At 35.2% G+C, this 6,000-nt stretch overlaps 5 non-coding genes and 1 pseudogene across 5 annotated transcripts; all 6 read left to right on the top strand.

Annotated features, from left to right (window-relative positions):
* The first annotated feature begins 2 nt into the window (after positions 1 to 2).
* On the top strand, positions 3 to 131 carry LOC127707031 (U2 spliceosomal RNA; annotated as a pseudogene).
* Positions 132 to 1,106: 975 nt separating this feature from the next.
* LOC127707027 (U2 spliceosomal RNA) lies at positions 1,107 to 1,299 on the top strand. Its single transcript, XR_007984712.1, has one exon. It is a non-coding gene; the product is annotated as a U2 spliceosomal RNA (small nuclear RNA).
* A 975-nt stretch (positions 1,300 to 2,274) lies between these two features.
* On the top strand, positions 2,275 to 2,467 carry LOC127707026 (U2 spliceosomal RNA). Its single transcript, XR_007984711.1, has one exon. It is a non-coding gene; the product is annotated as a U2 spliceosomal RNA (small nuclear RNA).
* Positions 2,468 to 3,442: 975 nt separating this feature from the next.
* On the top strand, positions 3,443 to 3,635 carry LOC127707025 (U2 spliceosomal RNA). The gene has a single exon (XR_007984710.1). It is a non-coding gene; the product is annotated as a U2 spliceosomal RNA (small nuclear RNA).
* Positions 3,636 to 4,610: 975 nt separating this feature from the next.
* On the top strand, positions 4,611 to 4,803 carry LOC127707024 (U2 spliceosomal RNA). The gene has a single exon (XR_007984709.1). It is a non-coding gene; the product is annotated as a U2 spliceosomal RNA (small nuclear RNA).
* A 975-nt stretch (positions 4,804 to 5,778) lies between these two features.
* LOC127707023 (U2 spliceosomal RNA) lies at positions 5,779 to 5,971 on the top strand. Its single transcript, XR_007984708.1, has one exon. It is a non-coding gene; the product is annotated as a U2 spliceosomal RNA (small nuclear RNA).
* Positions 5,972 to 6,000: the final 29 nt, after the last annotated feature.

The raw sequence follows: 6,000 nt of genomic DNA, 5'->3' as shown, positions 1-6,000 counted from the left end.
TGATACGTACCCCATGTGGGTACTTCGATATTAAACTGATTTTTGCAACTAGGTGAGATGTTAGGTGCTTGCACCGCTCTTGCCACGAGTTGGCCTGGTATTGCAGTACCTCCAGGATCGGCTCACTCCCCCATTTGGGGGAGAAAAAATCAAATAGAAAAATAGATTCCCCTCTTTACACCATCAAACAGCCTGAATTAGATATTCTGTAATGCTTTTCACTGCACATATGTACTCTTTCTGTATTTTTTTCTTTGATTTTTATGCTATGAATTTGCGTAAAATGTATAGTGTTACACATTGTTGTAAATTAATTCTACCACACGTGCATGTTAAATATTAAGTAACATTTTTTTACGTCTGTTCGCTTAAAAATATTTGATTTTTGATTTTCTATAGTGTAATACTTTTGTTGTCGCTTGTGAATACAAATAAAACAGTACATGCGAGTCGAATTATATTCTCGCTCCTTAAAAGAAAAATCTAAATTTTTAGCGTTACGAAAAAGCGTCGGAAAAGAATTCCGTCCTCCTTCTATTGTCAATTATTGCTATAGCGACGTAGCCTGAGAACGAGGGCAGACGATGGAAACTTCAGTTGGCCGGTAAGTTTTTTCTTCTTTCCAAAATATATTCAAACATAGCTATACCGGTCAATTCCTAAATATTTAAAAACATGTGTACTTTAATGTTTGTGTCAATCAAATGAGACAGTCAAAAGTCCGTGCTATTTGTGAAAAGCGTGGAATTTATTTATGATCAAAGAAATTTCTCGAAAAACTACGTTCATCGGACCTAAGGGAAATCGATATGAAAATGTAATTTGGTTCGACATAGAGAAAATACGTATGATATACGTTTATAATATTATTACCGCTTTTATTCCGACTTGCCGTATTTCACAAGCCGTTTTTTATTTTCACGCCAGTTTTGTCAAGCAAAAATCGTTTCGTACTGCCAGGTGTTTGATTCAAAGCAAGCTTTCGTGTTTCGTGTGATTTTTGTATAGAAATTTGCAAAATTTGTGTTCATTTTGTTAGAATTAGAACACCTTGTTCGAGTAAGAAATAGGAATTATAGACTTTGCAAACTCGGAAAGTTTGGAGTATCGCTTCTCGGCCTTTTGGCTAAGATCAAAGTGTAGTATCTGTTCTTATCAGCTTAATATCTGATACGTACCCCATGTGGGTACTTCGATATTAAACTGATTTTTGCAACTAGGTGAGATGTTAGGTGCTTGCACCGCTCTTGCCACGAGTTGGCCTGGTATTGCAGTACCTCCAGGATCGGCTCACTCCCCCATTTGGGGGAGAAAAAATCAAATAGAAAAATAGATTCCCCTCTTTACACCATCAAACAGCCTGAATTAGATATTCTGTAATGCTTTTCACTGCACATATGTACTCTTTCTGTATTTTTTTCTTTGATTTTTATGCTATGAATTTGCGTAAAATGTATAGTGTTACACATTGTTGTAAATTAATTCTACCACACGTGCATGTTAAATATTAAGTAACATTTTTTTACGTCTGTTCGCTTAAAAATATTTGATTTTTGATTTTCTATAGTGTAATACTTTTGTTGTCGCTTGTGAATACAAATAAAACAGTACATGCGAGTCGAATTATATTCTCGCTCCTTAAAAGAAAAATCTAAATTTTTAGCGTTACGAAAAAGCGTCGGAAAAGAATTCCGTCCTCCTTCTATTGTCAATTATTGCTATAGCGACGTAGCCTGAGAACGAGGGCAGACGATGGAAACTTCAGTTGGCCGGTAAGTTTTTTCTTCTTTCCAAAATATATTCAAACATAGCTATACCGGTCAATTCCTAAATATTTAAAAACATGTGTACTTTAATGTTTGTGTCAATCAAATGAGACAGTCAAAAGTCCGTGCTATTTGTGAAAAGCGTGGAATTTATTTATGATCAAAGAAATTTCTCGAAAAACTACGTTCATCGGACCTAAGGGAAATCGATATGAAAATGTAATTTGGTTCGACATAGAGAAAATACGTATGATATACGTTTATAATATTATTACCGCTTTTATTCCGACTTGCCGTATTTCACAAGCCGTTTTTTATTTTCACGCCAGTTTTGTCAAGCAAAAATCGTTTCGTACTGCCAGGTGTTTGATTCAAAGCAAGCTTTCGTGTTTCGTGTGATTTTTGTATAGAAATTTGCAAAATTTGTGTTCATTTTGTTAGAATTAGAACACCTTGTTCGAGTAAGAAATAGGAATTATAGACTTTGCAAACTCGGAAAGTTTGGAGTATCGCTTCTCGGCCTTTTGGCTAAGATCAAAGTGTAGTATCTGTTCTTATCAGCTTAATATCTGATACGTACCCCATGTGGGTACTTCGATATTAAACTGATTTTTGCAACTAGGTGAGATGTTAGGTGCTTGCACCGCTCTTGCCACGAGTTGGCCTGGTATTGCAGTACCTCCAGGATCGGCTCACTCCCCCATTTGGGGGAGAAAAAATCAAATAGAAAAATAGATTCCCCTCTTTACACCATCAAACAGCCTGAATTAGATATTCTGTAATGCTTTTCACTGCACATATGTACTCTTTCTGTATTTTTTTCTTTGATTTTTATGCTATGAATTTGCGTAAAATGTATAGTGTTACACATTGTTGTAAATTAATTCTACCACACGTGCATGTTAAATATTAAGTAACATTTTTTTACGTCTGTTCGCTTAAAAATATTTGATTTTTGATTTTCTATAGTGTAATACTTTTGTTGTCGCTTGTGAATACAAATAAAACAGTACATGCGAGTCGAATTATATTCTCGCTCCTTAAAAGAAAAATCTAAATTTTTAGCGTTACGAAAAAGCGTCGGAAAAGAATTCCGTCCTCCTTCTATTGTCAATTATTGCTATAGCGACGTAGCCTGAGAACGAGGGCAGACGATGGAAACTTCAGTTGGCCGGTAAGTTTTTTCTTCTTTCCAAAATATATTCAAACATAGCTATACCGGTCAATTCCTAAATATTTAAAAACATGTGTACTTTAATGTTTGTGTCAATCAAATGAGACAGTCAAAAGTCCGTGCTATTTGTGAAAAGCGTGGAATTTATTTATGATCAAAGAAATTTCTCGAAAAACTACGTTCATCGGACCTAAGGGAAATCGATATGAAAATGTAATTTGGTTCGACATAGAGAAAATACGTATGATATACGTTTATAATATTATTACCGCTTTTATTCCGACTTGCCGTATTTCACAAGCCGTTTTTTATTTTCACGCCAGTTTTGTCAAGCAAAAATCGTTTCGTACTGCCAGGTGTTTGATTCAAAGCAAGCTTTCGTGTTTCGTGTGATTTTTGTATAGAAATTTGCAAAATTTGTGTTCATTTTGTTAGAATTAGAACACCTTGTTCGAGTAAGAAATAGGAATTATAGACTTTGCAAACTCGGAAAGTTTGGAGTATCGCTTCTCGGCCTTTTGGCTAAGATCAAAGTGTAGTATCTGTTCTTATCAGCTTAATATCTGATACGTACCCCATGTGGGTACTTCGATATTAAACTGATTTTTGCAACTAGGTGAGATGTTAGGTGCTTGCACCGCTCTTGCCACGAGTTGGCCTGGTATTGCAGTACCTCCAGGATCGGCTCACTCCCCCATTTGGGGGAGAAAAAATCAAATAGAAAAATAGATTCCCCTCTTTACACCATCAAACAGCCTGAATTAGATATTCTGTAATGCTTTTCACTGCACATATGTACTCTTTCTGTATTTTTTTCTTTGATTTTTATGCTATGAATTTGCGTAAAATGTATAGTGTTACACATTGTTGTAAATTAATTCTACCACACGTGCATGTTAAATATTAAGTAACATTTTTTTACGTCTGTTCGCTTAAAAATATTTGATTTTTGATTTTCTATAGTGTAATACTTTTGTTGTCGCTTGTGAATACAAATAAAACAGTACATGCGAGTCGAATTATATTCTCGCTCCTTAAAAGAAAAATCTAAATTTTTAGCGTTACGAAAAAGCGTCGGAAAAGAATTCCGTCCTCCTTCTATTGTCAATTATTGCTATAGCGACGTAGCCTGAGAACGAGGGCAGACGATGGAAACTTCAGTTGGCCGGTAAGTTTTTTCTTCTTTCCAAAATATATTCAAACATAGCTATACCGGTCAATTCCTAAATATTTAAAAACATGTGTACTTTAATGTTTGTGTCAATCAAATGAGACAGTCAAAAGTCCGTGCTATTTGTGAAAAGCGTGGAATTTATTTATGATCAAAGAAATTTCTCGAAAAACTACGTTCATCGGACCTAAGGGAAATCGATATGAAAATGTAATTTGGTTCGACATAGAGAAAATACGTATGATATACGTTTATAATATTATTACCGCTTTTATTCCGACTTGCCGTATTTCACAAGCCGTTTTTTATTTTCACGCCAGTTTTGTCAAGCAAAAATCGTTTCGTACTGCCAGGTGTTTGATTCAAAGCAAGCTTTCGTGTTTCGTGTGATTTTTGTATAGAAATTTGCAAAATTTGTGTTCATTTTGTTAGAATTAGAACACCTTGTTCGAGTAAGAAATAGGAATTATAGACTTTGCAAACTCGGAAAGTTTGGAGTATCGCTTCTCGGCCTTTTGGCTAAGATCAAAGTGTAGTATCTGTTCTTATCAGCTTAATATCTGATACGTACCCCATGTGGGTACTTCGATATTAAACTGATTTTTGCAACTAGGTGAGATGTTAGGTGCTTGCACCGCTCTTGCCACGAGTTGGCCTGGTATTGCAGTACCTCCAGGATCGGCTCACTCCCCCATTTGGGGGAGAAAAAATCAAATAGAAAAATAGATTCCCCTCTTTACACCATCAAACAGCCTGAATTAGATATTCTGTAATGCTTTTCACTGCACATATGTACTCTTTCTGTATTTTTTTCTTTGATTTTTATGCTATGAATTTGCGTAAAATGTATAGTGTTACACATTGTTGTAAATTAATTCTACCACACGTGCATGTTAAATATTAAGTAACATTTTTTTACGTCTGTTCGCTTAAAAATATTTGATTTTTGATTTTCTATAGTGTAATACTTTTGTTGTCGCTTGTGAATACAAATAAAACAGTACATGCGAGTCGAATTATATTCTCGCTCCTTAAAAGAAAAATCTAAATTTTTAGCGTTACGAAAAAGCGTCGGAAAAGAATTCCGTCCTCCTTCTATTGTCAATTATTGCTATAGCGACGTAGCCTGAGAACGAGGGCAGACGATGGAAACTTCAGTTGGCCGGTAAGTTTTTTCTTCTTTCCAAAATATATTCAAACATAGCTATACCGGTCAATTCCTAAATATTTAAAAACATGTGTACTTTAATGTTTGTGTCAATCAAATGAGACAGTCAAAAGTCCGTGCTATTTGTGAAAAGCGTGGAATTTATTTATGATCAAAGAAATTTCTCGAAAAACTACGTTCATCGGACCTAAGGGAAATCGATATGAAAATGTAATTTGGTTCGACATAGAGAAAATACGTATGATATACGTTTATAATATTATTACCGCTTTTATTCCGACTTGCCGTATTTCACAAGCCGTTTTTTATTTTCACGCCAGTTTTGTCAAGCAAAAATCGTTTCGTACTGCCAGGTGTTTGATTCAAAGCAAGCTTTCGTGTTTCGTGTGATTTTTGTATAGAAATTTGCAAAATTTGTGTTCATTTTGTTAGAATTAGAACACCTTGTTCGAGTAAGAAATAGGAATTATAGACTTTGCAAACTCGGAAAGTTTGGAGTATCGCTTCTCGGCCTTTTGGCTAAGATCAAAGTGTAGTATCTGTTCTTATCAGCTTAATATCTGATACGTACCCCATGTGGGTACTTCGATATTAAACTGATTTTTGCAACTAGGTGAGATGTTAGGTGCTTGCACCGCTCTTGCCACGAGTTGGCCTGGTATTGCAGTACCTCCAGGATCGGCTCACTCCCCCATTTGGGGGAGAAAAAATCAAATAGAAA

This window comes from Mytilus californianus, unplaced genomic scaffold (genome assembly GCF_021869535.1).
Source record: "Mytilus californianus isolate M0D057914Y unplaced genomic scaffold, xbMytCali1.0.p SCAF_6, whole genome shotgun sequence".
In the NCBI taxonomy this organism is placed as follows: domain Eukaryota; kingdom Metazoa; phylum Mollusca; class Bivalvia; order Mytilida; family Mytilidae; genus Mytilus; species Mytilus californianus.
The sequence above is the reverse complement of the archived record's forward strand: the minus strand, read 5'-3'. Positions and strand labels throughout refer to the sequence as shown.